The sequence below is a fragment of the Lepidochelys olivacea genome, assembly GCF_965140295.1.
Source record: "Lepidochelys olivacea isolate rLepOli2 genome assembly, chromosome: 9".
NCBI classification, from domain to species: domain Eukaryota; kingdom Metazoa; phylum Chordata; order Testudines; family Cheloniidae; genus Lepidochelys; species Lepidochelys olivacea.
Window position 1 is genome coordinate 62,950,927 of NC_140419.1, and position 19,726 is coordinate 62,970,652.

A 19,726-nucleotide genomic window follows, 5' to 3' on the forward strand; every position below is an offset into this window, starting at 1 on the left:
TGTGGCCACCCCTTCTCCCCACTTTCCGGCGCTTACAGCGAGCCACTTTAACGGAGGAGGGGTTGGGGCAGAGGATGTAAAGAGAGGTTGCTGCGGGGTGGGGTGGAGATGGTTACATCTCACACGTACACATCCCAGCTGCTAATCTACCCCTCCTATCCCATCCCTTCCCCAAAGCCACGCCCTTCAGTCACATAACAGCATCTTCCTCTGGCATCTCACCCCTTCTCCTCGGTGCCAGTCCCCAGGCACCCTCTTTCCTTTCTGGAGAGATGTGATGCCAACAGCCTGGATTTGGGCTCAGCTATGGCACGGCAGCTGGTTTACACAGCCTAGAGATAAACAATGCCTTAAATAGTAGGGAAGATGCTGAACACTGGGCCACTGGTATCACAGACCGACTCCCACAGTCCAGGTATTGCTGCTGTGTTACGTCATGCACGCTGATTTCAGTCACCAGGCCCTAAGGTAAAAGTAGATGCAGCCCTATCTCCCCATCCCATGCCATCCTCCGGAGAGCCTAGGATTGCAATAGGAAGGGGTCTATAGTAAGCCTCGGTGTACTAGAGGAAGAGGATGAAGGGTTTTCAAAGGGTACTTCAGGCAAATGGCCTCTGAGCAGAGTGGGTTTGATATGAAGCTGCCCTGCCTGGCCAGGAGGATCCACATTTCACACCATTCCTCTGAGCTCCCAGGTGGGGCTGGGAGTTCTCCCAAACAGGTGTGGTATTGCACCTTCATCGCATCCCACCAAAAAGACACAGGAACACATGTGCTGACTTTTATTTTCCTTGGTGGGCGCTCTACCCCTGCTTCTTCCCAAGGCCCCGCCCTCACTCTGTCTCTTCCCGCCCCCGCTCTGCCCCTTCCCCCAAGTGCCTCCCACCAGATGCCAAACAGCTGTGGCTGGTGGGTGCTGAGCACCCACTCTTTTTCCCCGGTGGGTGCTCTAGCTCCAGAGCTTCCCAAGTGACAGGAGTTTGCTCAGTGCACAGGGCTCACCCAATCACCACAGCTCAGGGGCGAATGCATTTCCCACTGGGGTGTGCTGGAGTGGATTGTGGGCAGGGGGAGAGGATTACTTGATTTTGGAGCACGGGGCATGGATCATCCGTTAGGGGGAGTATCCTATATAAATGATTTCCCATGATCACAGCAGAGGAAGGGGTATTTGTGGCCCTTGATCCTTCCGGCCTTCTCCCTTCCCCCTTCAGCTCCCCTCTTACTAGCAAGGCTGGAGTCTGACTTCATCCGTGAGGAATCCAAAGGCACAATGCAGCCTGCGGTGCTGCTGAGCGGTATCCTGTCCCCTCTCCTTGCTGGGTCATTTCCACAGATTGTTTTACTTTGATTCTGCGGGGCCCGGATGTCGTGAGTCCCCCCTGGGAACTGTGGTGATGCGTGATGCACACTGCATGGTATGACGGTAGTTCACTCAGACTCGGCGCGCGCTGCTTACCCCGGAGCCTAGGACAATAGAGTGGAAAGGCCGTTCAGCCACTCCTGGTCTCTTTCCCACCTGGCTTTCCGCTGCCACTTTTACTCCTACCTTTTCCTGCTTAAAGGGACCTTAGGCCCAGATCCTCCAAGGTGTGCGGGTGCCTAACTCGCACTGATTGAGGAGCCTAAATACCACTGAGGGGCTGGGTTGTAGTGCTGGCGAAAGCTGCCGGCTTGGCCACCCTGGGACTGGACTTCTGCAGTCACAGCACGTGGGCAGAAAGGGCAGCAGTGGTGCAAGCGGCCCTCACAGGGAGGGAGGTCAATTCCCATTCCGCCCTGGGCCTCTCTGCTGAGACTGCCTTGAAGGGACCAGTCAGTGCCAGTTTGGATGATGTGCGCTGGGAGCCCAGCTCATTTCCTATTGGCCACTGAACAGCCATGAGCTAGGAACAGCTTTTGTCCTCTGCTGATCTAGGCTGGACTGAGATCAGTGACGGAGAGGTTGACACTGCACTACCGCAGCGATAGGTGCTGTATGAAAGCGTAAGGTAGATAAAGAGGCAGTAGGTTCTACATCCTCTTTGCTGCCCTGTTCTCGGGCTCCCATGCTCATCCAGGAGAAAAGAAGAAGACCTGCTCCTGTGACGCTAATGAACGTGAGCTCTTCCTTGACTGTCCAACGCCCTCTTAGATTGGACCCAAACTCAGCTCTGCTTTACTACTTCTTGTACATTCCTAGGTACACATCAGAGCTCTCTGTCATGGTGCTGGGTATAAGAGGCCAGGGGAGGCTAAGCCTCCCTAAACAGCCGGCCCACTACGTTTGGTGCGCACTGCTGCTGAAAGGGTGCCAGGGCCATGGCCCTGCCCACGCTCCGCCCCAAGGCCCCACTCCCACTCGGCCTCTTCCCCCAGAGGCCCTGCCCTTGCTTCACCTCTCCTGGTCCCCGCTCTTCCCACATGGGGGTCTTGGGGAGGGGGTGAAGAGCATTGTGTAAGCAGTGAGAGGCCGGCTGGCTGCCCAGTCAGCAGGCAGGCGGGTGGGGTGGAGGGCCTCGGGGGAAGAGGTGTGAGAGGCAGGTGAGGGGAACCTCAGGGAAAAGGGCAGTTGGGGGGTCGGAGTGGGGGCTGGCCTTGGGGCGGGGCCACAGCCTGCAAAAGGAGGAGTCACGTGCCACCCATACTTTCTGTCCATAAATAGTGACCTTGTGGAGCACAGGGGACTGGTTATTTCTTTTTCCAGGGTCCTCCACGGAGAATATTCCAGTTTACCCTCCCCCCAGCACACACTTAAACTTCCCATCAAGGTTGTGAATCACAGGGAATTCCCTTCGGCCAGACAGGGGGCTGGATCGGCAATGCCAACCTATACCAGCCAGCAGCAACAGGAGGCTCTCCATTGCCTATAGCTCGGGGTGCTGTTTCATCAGTCCCAACCTCTGCTGGCGGATTAGTGATTTAGATTCTTGACTCAGATTTGGCTCAGAATGGAGGGGAGTAGCCGCAGAGCCCCCAGCACCATGGATGGACAACTCAGCTGGGCAGAATGTTCTACAGTGCAAACGCCATGGGGGAGGGGAGATTTGCAGGGTTTTTGACAAGTTTGCAAAGCGGTGACATCAGTGTGACAAGGCCAAGCGCTTACTATGAGTGCGTGGGGCTGGGTCTGTAATCAATGGGCACAGCATCCACACAGGGCACAGCATCCACAGCATCCACAATGGGCACAGCATCCACAGTAGCTCTTCTCTCTGCACACCAGCATCGAGCCGCACACTTCCGGTCTCCTGCTATTTCAGTGCTTCCCTTTTACAATAAGCCATTTCCTAGCACACTGGAGGCAGAAGGGGTGGCAGTCGGGCAGAGGTTGCTGTCACATGATTTAGTTCTATCTTTAATGTTGAGCCAGGGGAATTTTTCTCTTAAAACAATGCCCAGTCCTTGGATAGGAAAACGCAGTGAGAAAGTTGCCTTTGACTTCCCATCCTCAATATAGCCTCACTGTCCACAGACCACAGGGATGAGGCAAGGAGACCCAGGGCTTCTGTTAAAGCTCCCACATGTAGCTGTATAAGACCTTTGGTGAAATGTATATCTCATCCGAGTAGGGAGGGATGGAACTAGTGTAATTCCTGGAGCTGTTTGGAAAATGGCAGTTTTTTCCTCCCAGGGAAAATTTCAATGAAAATGAAACTTTTTTGTGTGGTTTCATTGAAATTTTGGACATTTTGTTGGAAAACTGAAAACCCAACAATCCAAAATGTTTGGCTGAAATTTCAAACATTTCCGATTGCCAGGTTTGGGGTTTTCAATGAAATCCAAATTTTGGGGGGCAATCAGGCACTTTCCACACATTTCCATTTAAAAAACAAATTAGCAGCAAATGTCCAGCCAGCCCCAACAATTCCAGCTCCCCCCACCATGCACACAGAACACAGTTGCATGACAAATATTGACACTGATCATTGTCCATTTCCATGCCTTTTTCTCTGGGTGCCTATTGTTCGTGAAAAGCAAATGACGAAGAGCTGCCCCCTGTTTAAGGGTGAACAGTATTAATGCTCACACACACTGCCGGTTATTTGCTTCAGATGATCTGACCACTGCCCCGACAGCTTTTGGGAGTGGATGCCTGTCACAGCATGGCCTTGCCCTTTAAGGGAAGTTGGGCTCATCCTCACCTGTGCCTAGGTGTCTGCCTCCCAGGTGATGGGTTTGGGACTGGGCTGGGGGTTGGGTCAGGTGACCAGGCATCATGTGATGGTAGCCCCAAAGTGGGGCTTCCTATATGAGGAGAAGAAAAGGGGAGATCCAACACTAGGGAAGGTCTAGCTTGAGAGTCTTCTGGTGGAGCTGGTAGAATGCATCTGCTTAGATCTGAGAGTGAGACGGGACCTGATTCAAGGGTAAAGAGGGGAGAGACCTAGAGGAGATGCAAGTTCAAATTATCCCAGGGCAGAAGCTCTTCTTATCACAGAAAGGTAAAGGCTAGGCTAGAGCTACCTGGAGGGAGGGGTTGGAGGAAATCCCTTAAGAGGGCATTAGGAGACTGGTGAGCCTGGAGAAGAAGACTGGGCATGTCCACTGAGTTAAACTTTTTGCATGTTAGTAAATTAGTCCCCAGAAGGGGAGAGTAATGACAAAGTACCAGCTGTGGTGGTTTTGTTTGGCTCTGACAGTGAGGCAACTGAGGCAGCAGCAGGGCGTTACCTCTGATGAGGTAAGGCCTTGTCATGCTGCCACTTGTGAATGTGTTATTCAGGGCGTTGGTGAATGCAAAGCTAATTTTGTGTGCTATGGAGGTGGGTGGAGGCCAGGACTGACCTCTGACATATTGCCTTTCGCTGGAGATTAAGAATGTTGTGGTGGTGATACGGTCTTGAGCTAGGAAACTCTGGCTCGTGTAACATTCTCCACTGGCATGTCCACGCTGGCTGCAATGATGACTTCAATATTCTAGGAAGATCCTCTCCATGTTCCTGATGAAGACTTCAAAACCATCAAATAGAAATGTCTCCCAAACAATTGCAGGAAACCCAGCGTATGCTGCACCATTGAGGATGTCTATTCTAGGCAGACTCCAGAGGAGCTGGATGGATTCAGTAGAGCTGCCAGATCTCAGAAGTGAATGCTGGGTGTGGGCTGTCAGCAACAGAGCTGTGCAGACAAAGGTACTTCCGGTTTGTGGAGGATTTAGATATTTTGACATTGGTTTCAGAAGAAATTCAAAATTTTCCACCAGAGGGACAGCCCAAGGGGTCCCAGACTCAGTGGCAGTCTACATGGAGGAGCTTCCTTGGGGTCCGCAGCCCACTCCATATGGCTTGCTCCAAACCCTGGAAAATCAGGACTGGTGAAGAGCCGGGCAAGCTGGCAGGAAACCAGGCAGGTTTTGAAAGCTGCCTGACAGGCAGGGTTCCACTGGATCCCTGTCTGGTTTCTGGAGGAATGTTGTCAAAATCAAACCCTCCCTGCAGAACCTTTCAATTCCAACAAAACCGTTTCATTGGAATTTTTCCAACCAGTTCGGGGGGCAGCGTTGCTCACTGCACCCTCCAAGGTAACGGCAAATCCCCCCCGGTAGCTGCTGGGGCAAGAGACGAAAGACCTCTCAAAAGGCAACTTTATTTTAGCATTGCATTTTAAGAGTGGGGCCTGATATGAGGGGCACGGGAGACCATGGGAGTTGAGGATGCTCACTGCATGGCAGGATCAGGCCCTTAGAACAGAGGGCTGGCACGTTGATATAGGCTGCATGATGCCATCTTACACCTCATTTCTCCCCAGTGATATCCCTACTCCCTCTTCTACTGCAACAGTACACTACTATGTCTATTTCCTCCTTCTCCAGTGGTGAACCTGGTGAAAGCTGATGGGCTGACTCACCCACCAGTGCAACAGATAAAGCTCCCAAAGGAGGCTGAACTTCAATCTCTTTCTTCAGGGATGGGTTTATTTCTCAGACACCACAACAGCTCCTTTCCCGGGACCCAGGGACTCCTGAAGGCCTGTCTCAATGGGGTTGCTTTTTGGCCTTTCATCTAAGAACCAGGACCTAGGTCCTCAAAGGTATTTAGGTGCTTCACTCCCATTGAAATCAAAGGCTTTGACTGATCCCTGGCCTCCCAGGTGGGACAAGGCTCTTAAAGGGCTAGTGGCCCTGTAACAGGAAGCTTGTTAAAGTCAGTTTGGGGGAGAGAATGGATTTGGGGGAGAGAATGGACCCCCTCCCACCACCCACTGTCCGGATCCCTCATCCCAGCGATAGCTCGCCAATCATTTCTGTGCAGCAAAAGTAAGTTTTGAAGGGAGGGTGTTGACACTGAGTCCCTTAAGCTCATGGTTCAGAAGTGGGCTGGGATCCAAAGTGTTATTCAGGCCAGAACTAACCAAGCAGCTTCTGAGAATCACATTGTTATGAAGTAATCCAGTTCTGCCCCCAGTGCCTGGGAGAAGTCACCTGCTTCCCTGTAATGAGTGTCAGCGGCATCAGGGCTGCACTGTGGGAAGTTACAAAACAGGATCTCAGCAGAAGTCTGCAGCGTGTCTCACTTCTCTACATGTTCCTCCCACAAAGCGCCTGGAATTTCCACTGAGGGGAGACAACAACTAGGGTAAGTAAAGAAACTGAATGGGCCTGCGGGTCACTTGGTTACTGAAATGGAAACCAGAGCAGAAGAGACCCACTGATTCTAACCAGAGCTTGATTGTTTGGGCCAAATTCATCCTGGGTGTGAATTCCTTGGTGTTCTTTGTCCCCCACAGATCCTGGGATGCCTGTCTCTCCTGCAGCCAAGCTGCATGCACCACATTTTGGGAGGGTCTTTAAGCCATCCTTCTGTGCTCTTGAGTCTTTGGTCCTGCAGGGCAAGCTGGAGGGCTACTCTAACTTGTGCCAGTTGCCAACAGCCTGGAGGGACCATGATGGCAGATGGGAATAACCATGGTGGCCCATTTAACCCAGTATCCTGTCTCTGACAGTGGCCAGCACTGAAGGTTTTAGCAGAAGATGTAAGAATGCTATGACAGGTAGATATGGGATCATCTGCCCCTGCATTAGTTCACCTCCTAATCTCTGATTGCCGGAGGTTGGTTTAAGCCCCGCAGCATGAGGTTTAGTATCCCTTCCAAAATTGTTGGCAAGAACTATTATAATTTTGCATATTGTATGTGCATAAGTGTTCAATTCCATCTTGAATTTTGCCAAGTGTTTTGCCTCGACAATTTCCTGTGGCCATAAACTCCAGAGTTGAATTAAGTGTTGTGTGAAAAAGTGGTGCTCTACTCACAAGTTCAAGCTCTCAGCAAATTCCAGAAAAACTGAATGTTTCTGCTAAAATCATTGGCAGTCAAATAGCTCACAAGTATTTAAATGATCATCATTAGGTTTCAGGGTTAACACTCCACTCCAGGGATTGGGGCAGTTTACATCTCTGAGCTATTGTTTCAGGCAGGGTTGCAGGGAGGTTAGTTGTCAGTCCTTCTAGGTCAGGAATTAGCCCTAATGAGTTGAAGACAGGGATTTCCTAGACAGAAGAATGGCCCTTTTGTGACAGTACAAGGTTACAGAAACAGTCCATGTTAGCCTCCTCACCCAGCATTCCTCATACTCCCAGGTCCCTAGCTGGGTACCTGTGCAACTTGAAAGGAATTCCTGGCTAGCACAAAACAGGGACTGCTAGGATAGATGGCATGGAAACCAGTTGTACACGGGGCCTGGGAAGGGCTATGGAACCTTTCTAATTGCTGGTAACTGGACCCCTAAGACGCTGTCCCTGCTCCGCCTTTTTCCGAGAGGCCCCACCCCTGCTCTGCCTCTTCCCTCAAGGTGCTGCCCCCTGTCATTCATTCCTCTCCCTCCTTCCGCCCGTCACTTGCTGGATTATCTCAAGGAGCCTGCCTGCAGATAGGAGGTGGTCCTGCTTAGGCAGGGGTTGTACGTGTTAATGACCTGGTGCCTCCCCACACCCCATGGTAATGAGACTTTTGGTTTGGGTGCCATTTAGGGTTGCCAGATCCCCTTTTCAACCAGACTTTCTGGTAAAAAAAAAAAAAAAAAAAGAGGCACCTGGCAACCCTATGGCACCTGGACACAGAAGCCAAAAACCGGACTATCAGGGTAAAACCTGGACAGATGCAACCCTAAATCTTTCACCCTTAGGGCACCAGATCAAACCCAGCTCAGTTTAGTAGGCCCAGTTGTTACCAGCTGACTGCCTGGCAGTCTCTGTGAAATGAGTGGGGTGAGTGTGCATGTCTGTCTATTTCCTGGTGGATAGGTGTCCCCATTACAAACATCACTGTTCCAGCTGAGTGTCATTGATAGCAGCACACAGGCCAAGGGCTGAATGGGTTATGGTGGCTACTGAGTCCTCTCTCCCTCTTAAGCGTGGGCCTTCTAGCTCAGGGCTGAGCGTGCCTTGCTGCTGTTTAGGGGGTAGCTGTTGTGGAGATGACTCACCCCCATCAGTCTGCCAGGGCTATCAGTCCGGCATCTCTTGCCCACACAGATTCACTGTCAATCAGTTTTGCCGGAATGACTGCGTTAGTACGTAGCATCTATCTGGGGGGAATTCACACCAGAAGTTGAATCAGCTCAACAGAGAGAGATCAGAACAGGGGGTTGTACACTCTGTTGCATTATTACATGGCAGCCCAAGATCATGCAGGGGGGAATGCAAGTAATGTGCACTGGAAACCAGCAAGTTGGTGTCAGGCTGGCTGTTTCTAAGAAAAGTGTTCTGGAGTGGAAGCGAAGAACAGGTGTTGTTTATTTTCTGACACTCACCATTCCTCCCCATTCAGGGGGATCCAGCTAGGGAATGAACTTCCAGTGGAGAAGAGGCAAATCCAGAGTGTGACTATATTTAGTAAATGTGGCAAAACTCTCTTCTTTGAAAAGGCCTTTCCACAGCATTGACACCCCCTTCTGCCCCCAAATCCCAACCACCTAAACCCTAGCACAAGCAGAGTTCTGACCCTCTAAAGAGAACTGAGCCAGAGACTCCATGAAATCCACTAGGGACTTATTGCTATTTATCATACATGAAAGGTGCTCAGATGCTATGGTAATGAGCAGTAGGTTAAGACCCTTACATTCTGAACCTTGGGGCTTTTCAAAGTCACATGGCATTGGAGCAGAAACCGTTGAACCCTAGGACCAGCATGTCATTCTCTCGCAGGAGCAATTATGCTATTGAGGTGACCTGGGGGACCAATGCGGGTCTCCAAAAAGACTGCAGCAAGCTGGGTCTGATTGCACAGAGAGAAAAGAAAAAAGAAAAGGAGTACTTGTGGCACCTTAGAGACTAACCAATTTATCCGATGAAGTGAGCTGTAGCTCACGAAAGCTTATGCTCAAATAAATTGGTTAGTCTATAAGGTGCCACAAGTACTCCTTTTCTTTTTGCGAATACAGACTAACACGGCTGTTACTCTGAAACCAGAGAAAAGAAAGCAGCAGATAAGATAGGTGCCCTGACCCAATTCTGTCTCAGTCAACACACACAACCACGGCACCATGCACACACAAGTTATCCCTGTAGGGAGAAACACAGCTTTAAGAGAAAAAGACCTGACTTTTTTCCAGTTCATGCTAGGGATGTAAATACCGTTTCAAAAGTTAACCATTTAAACAATTAAAAAATATTTTGTTTAAACAGTTAACAGGCTGGGGCTGATCCAGATGACTGGTGTTGCTGGGGCCGCTCTGGCTGGTGCGGGGCCGGCCAGCCGGCCTGGGGGGTTAACAGTTAACAGTTAAGGCGGGTTAACCGGTTAACATTTTACATCCCTAGCTCATGGTTCGTCAACTGACTGAATTCTGATTGCTTATTTTTATTATGACTGATGCTGTAAAGGGCAGAACCCACTGGATTTTCAGTCCCCAGGAAGAGTAAGAAAAAACTCTTTGACTTGTAAACAAAACTGATTTCCTCTGGAATCACTGAGGGGGGAGGATAAAGACTGAGCCCCTTGATGACCTATATACAGAGTCATTTTTTTGACTGTCCTTTACCACTCCTGCTTAGTTATACAACATGCTGTGACCTCTGCAGCTGGTAGGCAGCCAGAGTTTAAAGGTATTTTCCTCTGATCTCTCTCTGGGGACAAGCTGTAAGTTCAGACAAGTGCTAGCTCCAATAAAAGGGAAACTGTCCAAGCCTCAACTGCAGCAAACCAGATCTTGTGTTGGAAGCCGTGTTGCTCACCAGACTGCCCCAGAGAGAGCTGTGTATCTGTAAAAAGAAAAGGAGTACTTGTGGCACCTTATAGACTAACCAATTTATTTGAGCATAAGCTTTTGTGAGCTACAGCTCACTTCATCGGATGCATAATTGGTTAGTCTCTAAGGTGCCACAAGTCCTCCTTTTCTTTTTGCGAATACAGACTAACACGGCTGTTACTCTGAAACCTTTGTATCGGTGTTACAGCTGCCCTCTAGTGCCAGGAAAATATATTTGGGTTAGTGCTGCCCTCTCCTGCCAGGAGATTTGGAGGATGAGCTGTGCCGATTGGGAACTCCTACAAATGCGCTTCCCATCATGCCCACAATAAAAGTCTGCTGGAGCCCAAAGCTTGGCAGCAAGAAGCATCTGAACTGTATTATGATGAAAAAATAATGAGGAGTCCTTGTGGCACCTTAGAGACTAACACTTTTATTTGGGTATAAGCATACAAATACAGGGAAATTTAATAGCAATCAAACCAGCACAGGAGCTACTGTGCTGCTTGTGGATTCATTTATTGTGGGGGAAGGGGGAGGGATAGCTCAGTGGTTTGAGCATTGGCCTGCTAAACCCAGGTTGTGAGTTCAATCCTTGAGGGGGCCATTTAGAAATCTGGGCAAAAATTGGGAATTGGTCCTGCTTTGAGAAGGGGGTTGGACTAGATGACCTCCTGAGGTCCCTTCCAACCCTGATATTCTATGATTCTATGATTGCCCTGTCCATACAAACCTTCACTGGCTTCTGTAAAGCTCCTGCAGGATTTCCAGTCTGTTGTGCTAGAGGAATCACAGAGCTTGCTACAGAATTTAGAGCCAGCTTGCTAAATAGTCCACAAGGCCCTGGATCTAAGGGTCCTGCAGAAAGCACCTGGGAGGGCTACTGCTTCATGGCATTCCAGTCACTGAGACTAACTTAATAATTATAAGGAAAAGAACACCAGCAACACAGATGGGAAGAGGATATTTGGGAAAGTCATGGAGGCCGGAGAATGTACTGTGCTGCTTGGAAACCCACCTCCTCAGCCACCGACCTGGAGAAGCTGAGGAACTGGAGAGAAATTTCTCGAAATCAGAGGAAATGAAGAGAAATCCACCTGCTTCTGTTGCTTCCAGTATGAAGTCCTATAACTGCAGCTCATTCAACTCATTCAAACAAGGCCTGTGTAGACCAGGCAGCTGGGAGCTTCCATTCAGTTCCTGCTGGAAAGAGGAACTCGCCATCAGAGTTGATCACCATGTTTCATCATCACAGAGACAAAAAATGTCAAAGCTATTCAACCAAGTGTGGAGTCACTCTCTAGTGGCTAAATGCTACTATGCACATTATAGTACAGTCCTGCTCCCGTGTGTGTGTGTGTGAACTTTAATACATGACACCCAATTTTCTGACAATCTGGCCCTATGAAAGCTGAAGTTAATTACATATTAGACTCTGCATAACCCTCTTTGTTGCCTTTACCTCACTGTATTGACAACTATCCATTCCATTCCAATAGCTTCTCTACATTCAGTGTCATTGAGTTAAAGAGAAAATCTGTGTAGCTTGTATGTGCTGCAACATTATTTAATCACAAACACATCTGTCCAAATCAGGGTTCCAGTTTTAAAGTCTTCTATTGTCAGACACCCCAACATCTCCTAGCAGCCCGTTACAAGAAGAAACATGCACTAATTTGCAGCACTTTACAGGGGCTTATTGTATACCCTAAGCTTACTATAAAGCATCTGACTGGTTGCTCTAAGTTGCCTGCTTATTCTCAGACAGTATAGTAATTCTGACCCAAATCCACATTCAGTGATGTTAGGAGTCCTAAAAACCTGACCCAGAAGATTATTATATTTCCCTCCTCCTTTCTTTACAATATTTTTTTCTTTGATCCTTTCACCTGCCTCCCAATGTGCTCATAAAACGGAGAAACAGCATTGGAAAGAAACAGGTAAGCTCTTTGCAAGTCACCATGCACAGTTCTGCCAGTTTCCCTCCATTGCGTTCTGCAGCCGTCCTCTGCTATTCCAGCTTGGGGTTCCCCACACGCTGTTCTCCTGATACCCCTCAAACTCAAACTGTAGCCCACCCTGCTATCCAGCCCTGAGCTTCTCCCCTGACCCACAGCTCTGCCAGTGCACCTCAGTCCTGACCTGATGCATCTCCTGCTATTCCAAGAACACGTTTGGTCTTCCAGGACAAATCTTCAAAAGGCAACACCCGATGCAGAGCACACAATGGCTGATCACTCTGTGAACAGTCCCAGTACTTGAAGAATTTCACATCTGGCAAATGCTTTAGGATGTCAGAAATATGAAAGGTAATTCTGTTCTATTCTGTGGGACAAACAAGACCATTTGGAACCTTCCATTGGATCAGTATATAAATGTTAATGCGTATATCAATATTTTGCTCTTCTCTAGCATCTTTCCTACAGGCATCTCAGAACACTGTACATGCATTAATGAATTTACACCCACTCCCTCTTGGGTATTATAATCCCCATTTAACAGATTGGGAAACTGAGGCACAGAATGGCTACCCACATTCTTATAGCAAGCCAGAGTTTGGGATGGAATCTAGCTTTCATGACTCCTAGGCCTGTGCCTTAAACATAAGATCATCCTTCTTCCATTTAAATTTTCTGGCCCAAACTAAGCAGTGTGATCTAGTGAATAAGGCACTAGACAGGTGGACGCAAGTAGAGCCTGACAAAATTTTTGCACTGTAACTTTTCTCGCGTGAAAATAGCATATTTGGTGCCACCAAAACATTTAGCAAATTTGGGTCAATTTCACCAAATTGTTTCATTTAAAAATTTAAAAAAGCTCCTAATACAAAAAGCTCCATGAAATCAGTGTTTCATTTTGACACTTTCAAAATGAAATGTTTTGATTTTTTTTAATTTGAGATGACTTTTTGTTGCAAAATTTCCTTTACTTTTATTCTTTGTAATATGAAAACATGCTCAAAATGGAAATGAAATGTTTTCTTTCACCCCAAGCAAATTTTTTAGCTTTTTGATATGCCAAATACTTTGAAAAAGATGGTTTTCAAGTTTGACTCATTTCCCCCCCAATTTTTTGAAATTGCTAGTAAACCAAAAAATCTATTATTTGCCCAGCTGTAGTCAGGGCACCTAAGCATGCAGGCCAGAGCCATAAGCTGCTTCTAGCTGGGCAAAGGAAGCCCAGATAGAGGGTCCACAGAGAAGGCATAGGATGGGAACTGTGAGAATATGTGCAAATTTATATTATTATAGTGACACCTAGAGGCCTCCTCTGAGATCAGGGCCCCATTGTGCTGGGTGCTTGCACGTAGTACTAGACAGTCCTTGCCCGCAACAGCTTGCTGCCAGAGACAGTAACATCTGCAGTGGGGCTTAGGTCTACCTAACTACTGTCCACGGAGTATGAATAGTTGCCTGACAAGTTGTGACAGGTGTTGGTCTGGCACACCTGCTCACTGTGTAATGAGCATGGCAGGGCAGTGCACCAAGCATGCAAAGGAGGATGGGTGGCAGTGAATCTCAGAGGCCTGGTGAGTAGTTATTACAATGCCAGAGCACTCTGAGTGATGTAAAGAAACTCTGAGACAGTTCAGGTGTCTGGGAAGAAGCTCTGGAGACAGTGGGACTTCTCTGGAAACGGGTGAATGCGTAAGTGCTGGAACTAGCGGTGCTGGGGTGCTGCCGCACCCTCTGCTTGAAGTAGTTTCCATTATATACAGGGTACATAGTTTATAGTTTGGTTCATTGGCTCTCAGAACCCCCACTCTACAAATTGTTGCAGCACCCCTGGGTGTATGGTCTCTACCTCTGACAGAGTGACTGATTTTTAACCATTCCAGGGCAGGGTGAGGCTGGGGATATATGGACAAGTGGGACTGTGGGCGAGCTGTACAGTGTCTCATTTAAGCTGGAGACGGATCCATGCTGCATCAGCAGAATGCAGATGCTGGGGGGGTGAGAATCTGGATTTGGCTCTCTATAAAGCTAGAATCCAGCTGTGAAATTTGGCAGAGATGTGGCTTCCACCCATCCCACCCTGTGCTAGGCCTGATGAGAGACAGTTTGGGCCCTGAGAGCTCATGTAAGCTGCTCCCCCTGCCATTTCACTTTATTTACACACATGTTATGTTTGGGGAGCACCCTGAGCTCGGGCCCCAGTACAATTATCCCCCCTTTGCCTGTGCCCATAACACCCACAAACTCCTGTCCGCCTAACCCTCTCTACCCCATGATTGAGGAGAGGATGGGATGAGGGATCAGACGCTGATTCCTCTGCTATACACCAGGCAGGCTGCAGAAGTTGCCTGAGCATGGTGCCTCCCTGCCAACACCAAAGATGGCGGAACAGCGGCTTCACGGGGCGCACTGCTGCTGCGCCAGCGCGCCTCCCTTCCCCAGCCGGGAGCTGGCGGCAGCGCGCTGGTTTCCTGAGAAGGGAAGGTGGGTGGTAGCGCCCGGGATGGAAGCGCCTGCGACGGTCACTTGAGCCGCTTCCCACCCCCCGCCGCGAATGGAGTCTCCCTCCTGCAGGTACCGCGCTGCGGGGAGCCGGGCGGCCCGCTGAGACACGCCTTCCCGGGGCCGCTGGCCCCCCGAGAGGTGAGCGCCCCGCCGCGCCCGGCCTCCGAGCAGCCCCCGGGGAGACCCCCAGCCGGCCGCTGGCCCGGGCAGGGTGCTGGGCATTGCGGAAAGGAAGGGGAGGGGCCCCGGGGCAGGCGATTGCGGGCGGGGGGAAGCTGGCGGGGCCCCGGGGCAGGCGATTGCGGGCGGGGGGAAGCTGGAGGGGCCCCGGGGCAGGCGATTGCGGGCGGGGGGAAGCTGGCGGGGCCCCGGGGCAGGCGATTGCGGGCGGGGGGAAGCTGGCGGGGCCCCGGGGCAGGCGATTGCGGGCGGGGGGAAGCTGGCGGGGCCCCGGGGCAGGCGATTGCGGGCGGGGGGAAGCTGGCGGGGCCCCGGGGCAGGCGATTGCGGGCGGGGGGAAGCTGGCGGGGCCCCGGGGCAGGCGATTGCGGGCGGGGGGAAGCTGGCGGGGCCCCGGGGCAGGCGATTGCGGGCGGGGGGAAGCTGGAGGGGGTCTGAGGTATTGGAGACCCCCTTCCCCTCTGGCCAGTGCCGCCTCTTCAGTGACCGTGCTGGCATGCGGGGTGTCAGCGGTGCAGGTTCCCTTCTCCCTAGCAGAGGGCAGCAGGGTCCAGGCGTGTGCTGGGCAGGTTAGGCGGCAGTACGCTCTTCGAGCTGCGCGTTATCTTGAAGCTAGCCAAATCCCTCTGCAGATGCTGTCTCAGCAGCGAGCCCCTGTCCCTGATAAACGGCCCAGGTCGATCACCTGGTATCGTGTCCTTCCAGATGTGTCACAGAGCTGGACTGGGATCTTCAGTGGTGCTTTGTGCAGGGGGGTGGCTTAGGCTGCTGCAGGTGGGGTGCTTGGGGCAAAACCAGAGTGGCCTGTTGAAAATTGTCTTGTCACATGGTGCTGGCTGTTTATTTGGCACCCTTTCATGAACAGCTATGGATGCATCACTCCCCTGATGTTCTTTTCCAGTGTAAGCAGCCATTGTAGTTGCCACAGGGTTGTCATGGGATCACATATGGGCAAGTAGGTTGTTTAGCAGACCAGCTACCTGCTTATTGACAATCATATTGGCAATCCCTTAAAGTGGTCCCCATCACTGAAAAGTTTGGGGCCCATTTGCTTTATACATACTTTGAAGTCCTCTTAAAAAATATAAGACCTGCAGCAGCTTTCTGGTTTGCCTGGGCATAGGGAACATTTTGCATTTACAGTTCAGACTCCATATAGTGTGTCAGAAAGGGTGTGGCTCTTGTGTGAATTCTTACAGGAACCAAGTAACTGCTTCTAGGATGGAAAGTTTTAGCTGTAAATGGGACTCTGGGGTCTTGTGATAGGTTCCTAAGTTCCTTGGTCAGGTGTTGAGCAAAGCGGCAAAAAGGTCATTTATGAAACCTTTTTTCATTTATCTCAAGGTGTAATATAGTATCTTTCATTTAACATATGCCTAGACCTATATCGTAGGGATATGTACTGCCTGCTCTTGTAATAACTGTGTGCTTGCTATATGAAACTGATCAGCAGTAGTGAACATCCTTGTGAAATTCATGGATACTTTGCCTCACCGTGTTCTCAGGACACACAAAGCTCAGTTTGTGGTGGGCTGTACTTTAAAAAAAAAAAAAAATTAGGTCAGGGAGACAGTTATGAATGTTGTTGTGGTGGAGAGCTTTACCAAATAGGAAACACTGCAAAACCTTCCTAAAGGTAGTCAGACTCATTTAATCTCCTCTGGAAGCTCATTTCACAACTGAATCCCTTCAGCTGAGTTCTTTGTCCCCAGCTGCCTCAAGATGCTTTCAAGGCTTTGTGGTCTGCAACTATCTGGTTCATGTATGGAACTGTGGTCTCTAACAGGGTCCCAATACATTAATTTCTTTGAAGGTTAGCACTGAGGCTGTAGACTAGCATCAGAGGCAGGGTGGGAGCCCTGTGGAGGCACTGAGGCACAGGCTTGAGGTGTTTACAGCCTAAATCCTGGAGAAGGCTGACAGCTGCAATTTGCACGAGCTTGAGCCTTCACACTGTTTTCATGTTCAGATTCAGATGTGGTGAATTGCAATAATTCAATTTAGAGATGACACATACATACGTAGCTGTGACTGGTTCCTCATCTGGAAGGAAAGGGCAGAGTTTGCTAGCAAACTAAAAGAACGTTTTCGTCACTTATGCTGCCTGGTTGTCCAACTTTTGTAAAAGAAGAACTCTAAACCAGTGATATGCTTCAGCAAGTCTTTGGTAATCAATAGCTGCAACTCTGAAAACTCAGGGGTTCAACATCTAGTAGTGATGCTTGCACTTGGAAGTGCTGTGAACTGGTATTTGCAAGTGCTGCTGCTACATCAAAGAAGCGTGGTTTGCTAATACAAGTGAAAGCATCACTACTACTTCCACGTGCAACTATCACCAAGGGACAGCTCTTATAGCCTCTGGCAAATCGTTCATGGAATTTAAGTGGAGTTATACTTTAAGCACTGTGGTATTGGATCCGGAGTGAGTTTGAAGTACAGTGTGTTGAGATTCAATTAAGATTTATTGAGAGCTAAATATGTAGCCACATTTTTTGTTCTCATTTTGACAAGGTAGATTTGCTTGTACGGTAAGCAAAGGTTATTAGTTTACACTGAATGTAAATTAGTTTATAAATATAATGAAGATGCAGTGATGTTTAACAATAGCTTGTTTAACAATGTTTCTTTCAAAACAATGTGATGAATTTGTAACCTAGACACAAGTTACATTCATCTATGCATCTTTAACTCCAGGAAAATAAAACAACCAGTCAGTGTAATTAGGTAACCGAGAGGCAGTGGTAGAGAAGTCTACCATATTCCTTGGTGCTTAGAACAATGATAGCAATACAGCAGGAGATCCTGGGTTTTGTATGAAACATTGGAAACAGCCTTTCAATTGATGCTTCTTTTTAAAGCAATCCAATTTCCTTATTTTTCTGCACCCCGAAGAGTGTGTAAGTCTTCTGCAGAGGTGGCATTATCAGAGGAAACTGAAGTGACTTAGGTAAGGAATATCATAAAGACTTTACGTTTATGTATGGCTGGCAGCAGAATGTACTCTTATTGCTATGAAAATGCAATTTGAGCCGTTAAACCCTTCATGGGTTTACAAATGAGTTTCTAAGTCACACTTTTCCTTTGCAGTTAAATATTTCACCATTTGCCTCTCCTGGGCTGTGGGATGACAGATTGTAGCAAGAAAGGATTTAAAACTTTCTCCTTTTAGCTTCTTGTCTAAGCATTGGCTTCACAATAAGTGGTGTGAAAATTGAATATTTCCTTTCCTTCACCCCCAGACAAGTATGTAAAGTTATTGTAGAACTTTAGGTAGTGAAGCTGTTTCTAGGCCAGGCTTTATTTAGGGACTGAGGTCTAATAAAGACTTCATCGTACATAACAGAGTGAAGAGCTAAGTTTAAACTAAACAATAATATGTTGACTCATCAGTTAAAGTTTTGACAGAGCTTCCCTTAAAAGATTTTTTTAAACACATACACTCCTCTTTGGGACAGGTCACTTTCTGTATACAAATTCTCACATTCAGTCTTTTCCCAGAAGAAATTTTGTTAAAAAAAAAAAAAAAGGGAGGTGGGGTGAGAAAATCTGGATTTGTGCTGGAAATGGCCCACCTTGATTGTCATACACATTGTAAAGAGAGTGGTCACTTTGGATGGGCTATTACCAGCAGGAGAGTGAGTTTGTGTGTGGGGGGGAGGAGGGTGAGAAAACCTGGATTTGTGCTGGAAATGGCCCACCTTGATTATCATACACATTGTAAGGAGAGTGATCACTTTAGATAAGCTATTACCAGCAGGAGAGTGGGGTGGGAGGAGGTATTGTTTCATGGTCTCTGTGTATATAATGTCTTCTGCAGTTTCCACAGTATGCATCCGATGAAGTGAGCTGTAGCTCACGAAAGCTTATGCTCAAATAAATTGGTTAGTCTCTAAGGCGCCACAAGTCCTCCTTTTCTTTTTGCAAATACAGACTAACACGGCTGTTACTCTGAAACCTGTTAAAAGTTGGTCAATCAGATCAGGAGTCTGTTATGGGACTTTGAATAAGTATATGTTGTATTCTATAAGTTTAAAAACCTCTTGTCCTCTGATAATTCAGGCTGCTTGATAGCAACACTTCACACTTGTTTTATGCACTTTACCACAATTGGAACTAACAAACAGGATATTTTTTGCCCTGTTGAAATATGAACCGTTTTAATTTATTACAAGTTGACTTTTCTATAGTCTCCACATTTTAAATTTCAGTTGGAAGCCTGGCAAATATCACCCACTTAGGGCTTATCTACATGGTGGGGGAGTGCATACTATGGGGTGTGATTTCTAAAGCACACTAACCTTTTTACATAGACCAATTAATAGACCTTTCTGGTGGGCATTACAGGTTCCCTAGTGCACTTTCACATAGCGCTGTTTGAAATGCATCCGATGAAGTGAGCTGTAGCTCATGAAAACTTATGCTCAAATAAATTGGTTAGTCTCTAAGGTGCCACAAGTCCTCCTTTTCTTTTTGCGAATACAGACTAATGCGGCTGTTACTCTGAAACTTGTGCTATGTGAAAGTGCACTCTGGAACCTATAGTGCACACCAGAATGGTCTACGTGAACCAATTAGAATCATAGAATATCAGGATTGGAAGGGACCTCAGGAGGTCATCTAGTCCAAGCCCCTGCTCAAAGCAGTCCAACCCCCTGCTCAAAGCAGGACCAATCCCCATCCCAGCCAGGGCTTTATCAAGCCTGACCTTGAAAACTTCGAAGGAAAGAGATTCCACCACCTCCCTAGGTAACACATTCCAGTGCTTCACCACCCTCCTAGTGAAAAAGTTTTTCCTAATATTCAACCTAAACCTCCCCCACTGCAACTTGAGACCATTACTCCTTGTTCTGTCGTCTGGTACCACTGAGAACAGTCTAGATCCATCCTCTTTGGAACCCCCTTTCAGGTAGTTGAAAGC

The 19,726-nt window shown here is 48.5% G+C and overlaps 1 protein-coding gene across 2 annotated transcripts in view; it reads left to right on the plus strand.

The window, feature by feature from the left end:
* The first annotated feature begins 14,569 nt into the window (after positions 1-14,569).
* Positions 14,570-19,726, plus strand: part of LOC311526332 (H(+)/Cl(-) exchange transporter 5) — a 93,225-nt gene continuing 88,068 nt past the window's right edge. The window contains exon 1 of one of the 2 annotated variants that reach the window (XM_084639235.1): positions 14,570-14,766. The gene's annotated coding sequence lies outside the window, so the exon portion shown is untranslated. The remainder of the gene's footprint in view (positions 14,767-19,726) is intronic. The other variant, XM_084639236.1, reaches the window with a different exon arrangement.